Here is an 11,526-nt window from a genome sequence, read left to right on the forward strand (position 1 = left end):
GGAATTTTTGGACCTCGTTTTTGGTCCCGAGGCAGAGTAAAAATTCAAAATTTTGTATTTCGAATCGAACCGGCCGAATCGAACCAGACCGGATCGGACCGGTCGAATCGGACCGGTCTCTTCTCTTTTTCTTCCTCTTCCTCCCGCGCGCGACGCTCTCCCCTTCTCTCTCTCTCTTTTCTCTCTCCTCCCCTGCGTCCTCCTCGCCCGCCTCCCGGTCCCGGCCAGCCATTGCAGCCGGAACGCCGCGCGAAGGTCCCTGCGCGCCAGCCAGCTTCCTCGGCCAAATCCGGCCGATCCGGTCACCGATTGGACCGGATCTTGTGTCCAAAACCATCTACTCGAGAGCTGTCCATAGACACCAAGAACGCCGAAATCCATCGAGCGGATTGTCCGATTTTAGCTCGGGAAGATTTTAGCCCATTTCGACTTTTGGGCTAAATTTCTCGAAAACCGTGAATCCCACGAGGAAACCGAGGCCACCAGCACGCTCCATTCATCGAGAGCTTCGCAACGACATAAATTGCGAATTTTTTCGACACCGTTTTTCGGTGGGTCCCACGGAACTTTGCAGTGTATTTTCGAGCACTAAATGAGCTTAGAAAATTCTTAAAAATATATGTACTAACCCCTGTGTAATGGGATTCGTGTAGGTATCCTCGATTCGAAAATTCGGCGATTGACCGATGCGCAAATTTCGGGCGATGCACGGACACGGAAAAGTCTCCGAATTGGGCCGAGGTTTTGGCTAGCCCCATTGTCGACGCCTTGGCGCGTTCAAGTCGGAATCGGCAAAGGTAAACCCGAACCTTGTTTTTACGTAATTTTCTAGTGCTTAAATAGGATTAAAAATCCATAAAATATTCGTGGTAGCTTAGAAAATTACGATTCTTTTTGCAATAGCTTAGTAATATTGCTAAGGACCATGGGCAAAGTTTTATAATTTTTAGAGCTTGTTTGGGCGGTTTTTGCAAAAATGATCAATAATAAGGACTAAATTGAAATTTTGCGTATTGTGATTGATGATCGATTTGATGGGCCGGGAGGGGCTGTGTGATATGATTGAACTGTTGATATATGGATTGTGAATATAGAAGTGCGTTTTTAGCCCTTTTGCAGTCGGGTAGGTCCTAGGTATAGGGGAGACTGCCGATTTTCTGCGACTTAGGACGTGCTTGATATTTTTCTTTGTTGTATTGAGTCAAATTTATTAAATAGATGTAATGTAATTGTCGGTGAGCGGATGACCTTCTTCCTCCGCCCGCCACACGGTAATTTGTCGTCAAGTCCGTGAGTAAAATATTAATTTTAAGCGTAATTTCGATATTATTATATGTTCAGATGCCCATGCATCACTTATATGCATATATTTATGTAGTTAAACTCTAGGCACGAATTATGTTGCATTGATAAGCTGTAATGTGCCATGAGTGTTGTTGTGGTAATTTGGAGCGGTGCGTGCGTTGGCGTGCGTGTGATGTGGTGTGGACTATGGATAGGACGGGTAGACACGGCTTGAGTTCTTCTGGGACTGGTCCTTCGGGTAGACACGGCTTGAGTTCTTTTGGGACCCCGATTTGGTATTTAAGTGGAAGTCCGAAATGAGTTCTTCAGGCACCGAGTTGGATTTAAGAGAGTCAGATAGGGATCGGCTCCATATATTATGAATGATGTTACAGGTGCGTGAGTGCTCCAAATTACCTTTTGATGTTATGATGTGAAAATGTTGTGTATGTTGCATTTCACTCCACAGTTGCATTAGTACTAGACAGTTATAGAGATTATAGTTAAGATTGATATTTTACTCTCGAGTGAACGCTCACTCCTCTGTTCAAAAATTTTACAGCCACGGGAGGATATTTTGTTCAGGTTAACTCGCTTTTCTACCTCGCAGTTGTTTATCAATATTGTGTAATTTTAATTACTCCTAGAATTTCCGCATGTGTTAGCGATTTATTTGAATTTGGTCTGTAATAATTTTATCACGTTGGACCTGTAAACTTAAATAAGTTATGCATGTTGATGGATTGGATGACGGAGCTGAGCTCCCATTTATTTTAAGTTGATGAGTATGTGGAGGGTGAGCTGAGCTCCACAATTGAGTATTTTTTGTGTTTACTGTGTCGGGTGAGTCAAAACTCCCGTTGGAAAGTCCATTTTATGGCGGACTCTGTCCGCTTGTTTTCTTGAAATTGCGCACAAATGGGCCTTAGAGTTGCTTTAAAGAATAGTTAAGGCTTACTACGGGCCTCGGGGCTTTAGGTGGCCTGTGTCCTAGTCCGGTCCGGCCCATAGGTTGGGTCGTGACAAATGTGGTATCGAGCTTAGGCTCCAGTTCTTAGGAAAAGTTGTCTAAAGTGTTGGGAAGAGTCTACTAGATGTCACATGCGGAAAAATAGGGTCCATATTCGTCTTGCATTGTCGTCTTTGCTTCTAGTTTTACGCCAGATATTGTGTGTAAATATGAGTCTATAGAGCGTGTAATGAGCGCTTTGAATTTTTGTGGGCTAATGTCACTGAATTTCGGGAAAATGCGTAGAAGCGTGAGAGCCGCCACGCACTGTAACCAGATGTGCCCGACGAGGTGTCGCACGACAGATGAGGCGCCTGCCCCAAGGAGGCGGGGTAGGAGGCCTAGAGCTGCTCAAGTAGAGGAGCAGCCAACCCCAGTACAGGAACAGTCCTTTATGGCACAGGGTCCCATGGACCCCATGGCAGCTACTCTAGCTGGTCTGCAGAGAACCATCGACATGATGGCTCAGTATATGGTCCATCCTCCATAGCGGCAGATCCACCGCACCAAGAGAGGAATCTTACAAATGCATCATAAACTTCAAGAAGTTGGTGCCGGTACTTATGATGTGTCGACGACGATATCGGTTTTTGGATTCCTGCAGACGGCAGAGCGAATTCTGATTGGTGATAGAAGATTGATAGAGTGTATGCAGCACGTCATGGGGCCCATGCCTAGGCAATGGATGAATGACTACGTGTTACCCCGGATGGAGGGTTTGACATGGGCTCAGTTTGTGGAACTTTTTATCAATCGGTTTGTGCCAGAAAGCTTCAGAGATCAGAAGCAGTGGGCCTTTGAGGCCTTAAGACAGAATGGCAGTGCAGTAGATGAATATGCTCTGCATTTCGGAATTGAGCAGATATGCCCTGCAGCAGAGCTCTGAAAAGATGAAGGTGAAAAGATTCCTAAAGGGGCTTGGCAGAGGTATGCGAACTGGCCATGATGTCTGATCAGTCTTTTGATGTGGTGGTGGATCGAGCCAGACAGATTGAGGTTAGCTATGCTGTGGATGACAGCGGAAGAGCAAAGAAAAACAGAGCAGAGGGTTCTTCAGGTGTTCCCCACATGGGTACTATGGATAGTGGTGGCCAAACTACTTACAGAGGAAGAAGCAGAAATAAGAGGAGTGGTTTTAGACACAAATCCCGAGGGTTCGGACTGTGGTACGGATCCAAAGAAAGTGGTAATAGTTCAGCAAGGCGCCTGCTCGTTCAGATCCTCTTTGGCACCGTGCACAGTGTGGAAGAGGACATTCAGACCTTGTTTGATGGGGTCGAGTATGCTTTGTGTGTGGCCAACCGGGCCACTTTGCTAGAGACTGCCCCGTTTTCAGTGAGCCACAGATGGGGTCACAGGGTTATGTTGCAAATGTTCCTCGACAATTGTATCCGGGTGCTTCCAACATGGCGGCGATCGATTCGGTACAACAGGCCGAGGACAAGGGGGACGTGGATTTGGAGGCGGTCGGGAGGTAGAAGCCGATCGTGGTTACGCCACTCGTAGGGTCAAGCTCGGGTTTTCACCCTGACCCACCAGGATGCTCAGGCTTCCAATGTCACACCCTACCCCTCTGTAAGGCATAACATGATCCCGTAGTATACCTAATGAATTACCAACTCCGTCTACTGATAATCCATTAAATACACTACAAGGGATTTTAAAAACTTTTCTTACTTCTTTTCTGATGGTGAGCACTATTTACAGTGTTAAAGACTTTGGTTAATCAAGTGAAATAACTAACTCATTTGATTTATTTAGAATTTCAGTAAAATTTTTTTTTTTGGCAAAGTGCCCTCTGTATTTTGGATAAAGCAGTTCTTGAAAACTGTAAAGCACTTCTATAATTTTCCAAATCTCAACTTCAATACATTTCTCAACACAACAATTCATCAACTCAATTCCATAGAAATTTTTAAAGTCCGAGATAAGGAAATATGATACAACTTTTACAATCCAAAACACTCATAATTAATTTACAACTTCAAGTACAATTTAATTTACAACGCTCAAAACCAAATACAATATGTACATACAAATGTCATACATTCTGATTACAAAAGCAAAAGCGGTATACTCAATATACTGTAATCCCTCATTGGATGTATATGCAGCCTAGTCTGCCGCCTGTCTATCTCTCTACTGCGGCAAAGAATAAAGCTATCACGAGACAGGTCTCTCGATGGTGCACAACATTAACCACATCCAATTTAAATCACAATTCATAAGTCATGTAAATAGTGGATACTTAAAATCATACTTAAATTCAAGACAATAATTGTCAACAAGAATTTAAACTCCATTTCTCAATATCACAATAATTTTCCATAAGTCAGATCAGTTTGAATTCAAAAGACAAGATATGTCAATGAGAGTTTAAATCCATTTCACAATCTCAATACACATCAATAAATCACACATGCATAATCATGATCCATAATTCAATTCATCCCAAAAGCCGATGGCTAATGAGGAATTCAATTCATCCCAAAAGTCGATGACTAATGAGGACTAACATGGCTAGCTAGCAAAAATATGAGTACTCATTCTATTCGTCCTCAACACACACCTCAACACTTGACCAGAGAGGGAATTCAATTCATCCCACTAGACAAGCTAGAGAGGAATACAATCAATATACATGATAGCTGTGGTTTCAAACCATTTCTAATGCTTTTTAATCAATAAGTATCCATCAATATCATTCAAACCAATTTTAACAGATTTCAAACTATTCACAATATTTTTCAATCAATAAATATTCCTCAAACACATTTCCACAATTTAAAATAATGATATACAAATAATCAATATTTATTTCCATTGAAAATAATTCAAATGAAACAGTTGTTGTGCACAAACCTCTGATATTTGTCTCCTGGTCTTGACTCAGTATTTCTTTCCCTTTTGCTGAGTCCTTGTTAACTGAGAAACACAATTTGAAGTGTTTGATTAAATTAAACTATCTCTATCGATGGGGTTTGGTAAATAATGCACTGAACTCAATTATTCGCTTAATCACCTAATATACCGACCCTCGATGCGTTTTAGGTAAATTAGGTTTTAGTGTCGTTAATATGTCACACTCGATAGGGTTTTAGGTTTGGTATGTTTTACCAAAGTCATTTCATCGCTTAGTGCATTTTAATGCAAATTCTTGGATTCGGGACCTTTGGTTTGACCTAACCGGACGATCTAGTTCCTCGGTTTTCGGTCTCGGTCGAAACTACAAACTTGTAGATCTAGGTCTTATTGCACGCGGTGCAAAATTTCAGGTCAATCCGAGTTAAGTAGACCAAGTTATGGTCATTACACTATTGCTGGTCAAGTGGTACCATTTTAGGTCAATTTTAGGTCAAATTGGTCAATTCTGGTTCGGCCAGTTTTTGGACCCGAACTTGTGCAAGTTGTTTGACTTGCTTATGGTCATTTCTGGGCTTTGGTGTCTTCATAAGACTTGTAGGTATGGGTCTTAACTATTCTTGGTCAAAATTTCAGGTCAATTGGACCTGGTTTGAGTGAGTTATGGCCTAAACACTCACTGCTGCCCAATTGGTCATTTTTCAGGTCCTAATTGCACCTAATCCGAATTGGTCATTTTTTTAGGTCACCTTGCAAGCAGAATTTTGGCATGGTTTCTCAATGAAAGTTGGCACATTTTGTGCCTAGTTTCACCTCAAATTGGTCTCATACCAATTGAGGTTACACATTCAAGGTTATAGGCTAAAATATACACTGCCCTCAATATGCAATTCACACCCCAACTTCAAACACATTATTTACCTTGCAAGGTTTACTTCCATACCCTATCAAAATGTTTTGGCACATTACCAAAAACATTTTCTACATTACATAAGCATTATTTTGGGCAGATTCCAATCACCCTCAACACACCAAATAGCATTCACAATTACAATTTCTAATTACCATTACAAACACACCTAAACATTACAAACCTTACATACACTTTACAACATTAATTTACATACATATCATCAATCCTTTTAGGTCAATATTCTGCCCACACTTCCTTCAATATACACCATCACTCAAGTATCCACAAGCTGCCACAAACCATTCTTCAACATTACATTGCCGTACCAATATACAATTTCCCATCCAAGTGCATAAATCACCATATAAACATAAAGTAAATCACTAGGTTACTAAATCACCATGATCAACATTATTTCTCATCAATTATATGCATATTAAATCATCAAAAACGTGACCCCATGGCTGTCCAAAATGGAAACAACAATAACCCTTCAAACTCAAAATTTTCCTTCACCAAACTAACACCCATAACATAAACATGAACTTTAACAAAGGATTTCTCAAAAATGCAAACTTACCTTTATTTGTAACTTGCTAAACCTTCACCAAACTTCCCAAAATTGGTATCAATATCTTCCTTGTGATGTGTAGACAAATTTTAGTGAAGAACACTAAGTGATTTGAGTTGGAATGAAGGGAGTTAAGAGAGCTTAAGTGAAATGGCCATGGATGTTTTCTCTCACCATCAATTTGGCATATTTGATGGAATGGAGAAGATGAACTATCTGGTGGGTTTAGTGGACTTACACCTGCCATACTTAATGTTTAATTAATCCTATAGTGGTCCACTAAGAAGAATTAAATCATATATTAAGTTAACTTTCCCATAATCCACATTTAACCCATGATTTTCACTATTTATTTTAGGTACCACCAAATTAATTTTTCATTTCATTTTCTAAGTGTAATACTATTTATTTTTAATGGACATTTAGGTCAAAAGACACTTCGGGATGTCAAATGACCATAATGCCCCTGTTCGGGTAGCTTTCCCGATTTTTCGGTAACACCGTATTTTGTCTGTTTTTCGATTTCTCACTTTTCTTTGTACTAATTATTTAATTTTTCTTTGATCTTTCTAATGATATTTACTCTTCAACAATGGTCTATTTAAGTCCTAAAAATGTTTCCCAGGGTTCCCCGCAGTCCAGGGCTAGTCAACGGTCCACGCCGTGACTTCCCGGTGCGGTCACCCATCACTAGGTTTCCCGGCTCACTTACTCGGTTACATTTCTTTACTATGATTTTTCCTTTGTTTTTCTTTTCTTGTATTTCATTATTTTATGTCTCCTCACTCATATTGAGGTACGGTTCTAGGCATCCTAGCTATCCGGACAACACTAGTCACCGGAGCAGTAGAACGCACTACTGAACTTAGGGGTGTTACATCCAATGCAGTTGTGGCAGGTATTCTTCTGGTATGTTCTTATGAGGCTCGTGTTTTGATAGATCCGAGTGCTACGCACTCATTTGTCTCCCCTGTGTTTGCCATGAGGTTGGGTAGAAACCCCACAACTTTAGAGTGCCCTTTGTCAGTAGCTACCCCACTTAGTGACAACATAGATGTAGATATGGTTTTTCCGGGTAGCCCAGTGGTAGTGGATGGAAAGATCCTCCCAGCAGACTTGGTTCCTCTACCAGTAATGGATTTCGATGTAATCCTGGGGATGGATTGGTTGGCAACTCATTTTGCCACCTTAGACTGCAGGAACAAAAAGGTGTATTTCCACATACCTGGTGTGGAAGAGTTTAGCTTTGATGGTGACAGGAGTGTGGCTTCGTATAATTTGGTGTCAGCAATTAGTGCTAGAAAAATGTTGAGGCGGGGATGCCAAGGGTATTTGGCATTGGTGAGAGATACATCTGTAGAAGGTGTCAGCATGGAAAATGTTCCTGTTGTCAGAGAATTCATGGATGTCTTCCCTGAGGAGCTTCCAGGGTTGCCACCAGGAAGGGAAATAGAGTTTTGTATTGATGTTGTGCCGGGTACAAACCCCATATCGATGCCACCTTACAGGATGGCACCAGCAGAATTGAAAGAGCTGAAGGAGCAACTACAGGAGCTTTTGGACAAGGGTTTCATACGTCCGAGCACTTCACCCTGGGGTGCTCCTGTTCTATTTGTTAGAAAGAATGATGGGTCATTGAGGTTGTGTATCGACTACAGACAGCTGAACAAGGTCACTGTGAAGAACAAGTATCCACTTCCTCGGATCGATGATTTGTTTGATCAGCTCCAAGGAGCTAGATTCTTTTCCAAGATAGACTTGCGATCAGGCTACCATCAGTTGAGAATCAGGAATGAGGACGTGTCCAAAACGGCTTTCAGGACAAGATATGGTCATTATGAGTTCTTGGTGATGTCTTTTGGACTCACTAATGCACCAGCAGCCTTCATGGACTTGATGAACAGGGTGTTCAAGCCATTTTTGGACCGTTTTGTCATCGTATTCATAGATGACATTCTGGTATACTCTCGGACCGAGGAAGAACACGTGTGGCACTTGAGGATGGTGTTGCAGACTTTGAGGGAGCACCAGCTATACGCCAAATTTTCGAAATGTGAATTTTGGCTAGAAAGCATCTCATTCTTGGGACACGTGGTTTCTAGAGACGGTATTCAAGTGGATCCCAAGAAAATTGAAGCTGTAACTGATTGGCTTAGGCCTACAACAGTCACTGAGGTGCGAAGTTTTCTGGGTTTAGCTGGCTACTATAGGCGTTTTGTACAAGATTTCTCCAGGATAGCGGCTCCCTTAACTAAGTTGACCAGGAAGAATGTTCCATTCATTTGGACAGATGACTGTGAGGTGAGTTTCGAAGCTTAAGGAGTGTCTAACCACCGCCTCGTGTTGACACTACTTGTGAGTGGTGAAGGATACACTGCAGTATTGTGACGCCTCCAGAGTTGGCCTAGGGTGTGTTTTGATGCAGAATGGAAAGGTAGTGGCTTATGCTTCAAGGCAGCTGAAGAGGCATGAGCAGAACTACCCCACCCATGATTTGGAAATGGCGGCTGTAATCTTTGCACTAAAAATCTGGAGACACTACCTGTATGGTGAAGTGTGCGAGATATACACCGACCATAAGAGTTTGAAGTACATCTTCCAGCAGAGGGACTTGAACTTGAGACAGAGGAGATGGATGGAGCTTCTGAAAGACTATGATTGCACCATCCAGTACCACCCTGGAAAAGCCAATGTTGTGGCAGATGCCTTGAGCAGAAAATCTTACAGCGATTTGGCGCACATTTGAGAGAAGAGACCATTGATTCAGAGGTACATGAGTTGATGGATCAAGGTTTAATCCTAGATCTTTCAGATGAGGGGTATTGTTGGCTCACTTTGGTGAGGCCGGACTTAAGGGACAGAGTTAGAGTTTCCCAAAGACAGAGACCAACAACCGATGAAGATCATAGAAAGAGTACAAGAAGGTGAAGGTGGTGAGTTTGGATTTGCCAATGATGGCACCCTAGTGCAAGGTTCTAGGATATGTGTGCCCGATGTGGACAACCTCGAGAATGAAATCATGTGAGAGGCACACTACACATCTGATGTCCACCTGTGTTCCACTAAAATGTACCATGATGTGAAAGATAGCTCTGGTGGAATGGCATGAAGAGAGACATAGCACTTTGTGTCCAAGTGCTTGACTTGTCGAAGGTGAAGTTTGAACACGAGAGACCGTCGGGAAGCTGCAAGAGCTCCCTATCCCGAGAATGGAAGTGGGAAATGATTACTATGGATTTTGTGATAGGTTGCCTCGTACCACGCGAGGATATGATTCGATATGGGTAATTGTAGACCGCTTGACCAAATCAGCTCACTTCTTACTCAGAAGACTACATACTGTAGCACAAGATGCCCTCTACATTCGAGAAATAGTCGATTGCATGGAGTTCCGCCCATAATATCCGATGAGGGCCCCGATTCACTTCTGGTTTTGGAGAAAGTTGCAGGAGGCACTTGGCACACAATTGAACTTCGATGCTTTCCACCTCGAGCACGGACAGAAAGGACAATCCAAACATCAAGACAAGCTTAGCATGAGTGTCTTGGATTTTGGAGGTCAATGGGATGAGCAGCTAGCTTTGGTGGAGTTTGCCTACAACAACAGTTATCACTCCAGCATAGGGATGGCACCCTATGAGGCATTGTATGGAAGAAAGTGTAGGTCTCCTCTGTGTTGGACAGAAATGGGGGAAGCGAAGGTGCATGATGTAGACCTAGTGCAGTACACTTCAGAGGTAGTTCCTTTAATCGAGAACGATCGAGGACTTTCAAGAGACGTAAGAGTTATGCAGACCCCAGACGGAGGGATGTGGAGTTTGCAGTGGGCGACTATGTATTCCTGAAGGTATCTCCAATGAAGGGAGTCATGAGATTCGGAAAGAAGGGCAAGTTGGCACCTCGGTATATCGGACCTTTTGAGGTTACTGATAGAGTTGGAGCCGTTGCCTACCGGTTGGAGCTACCACCCAACCTTTCTCACGTTCATCCCGTGTTTCACATCTCCATGCTCAGGAAATACATTCCCGATCCTTCTCATGTACTGCAGCCGGATGTGATAGAGCTAAAGGAGAATTTGACATTTGAGGAGCAACTCAGAGCCATAGTGGACTACCAAGTAAGACAGCTAAGATCCAAACAGATCCCTATGGTTAAGGTTTTGTGGAGGAGTCAGTCAGTGGAAGAGTGCACCTGGGAGTCAGAGCGGGACATGCGTAGCAAGTACCCTTACTTGTTCAATGTATAATCATGTACTTTATTCTGCCTTGTGTAAAAAATTCGAGGACGAATTTTCTGTAAGAGGAAGAATGTAACACCCCAAAATTTTATTAATTATGAGTATTTTGATATTTAAATTTTATTTAAATTTTAGGAATTTTTTGAGATTTTTCGATTTTAAAAATCGGGTTCGATTTTCCAAAATATAAACTTTGATGATTTTTAAAAAATTAATTTAAAGTCCACGTGGCAAAACTTAAAATATATTTGGAGTCTACATATTTTTCTGATTTTTCTGTTATTTTTTGAGAATTTTTGGACCTCGTTTTTGGTCCCGAGGCATAGTAAAAATTCAAAATTTTGTATTCGAATCGAACCGAATCGAGCCGACCAGATCGGACCGGTCGAATCGGACCTTCTTTCTTTTTCTTCCTCTTCCTCCGCGACGCTCTCCCCTCTCTCTCTCTTTTCTCTCCTCCTCGCCACGGCCACCGCCTCGCCCTCCCTCGCTGACGCTGGGCCTCACCAGTTCTCCAGCCCCAGGCCACCGCCTGCATCGGCACCGCTCGGCACCCGCCGAAAAATGCCGCGCAGCGTCCCCTCGCGGCGGGCCAAGGCCATCAGCCTTCCTCGGCCAATCCGCCGATCCGGCCACCGATTGGACTGGTC

The sequence above is a fragment of the Hevea brasiliensis genome, chromosome 17, assembly GCF_030052815.1.
Source record: "Hevea brasiliensis isolate MT/VB/25A 57/8 chromosome 17, ASM3005281v1, whole genome shotgun sequence".
Taxonomy (NCBI): Eukaryota; Viridiplantae; Streptophyta; class Magnoliopsida; order Malpighiales; family Euphorbiaceae; genus Hevea; species Hevea brasiliensis.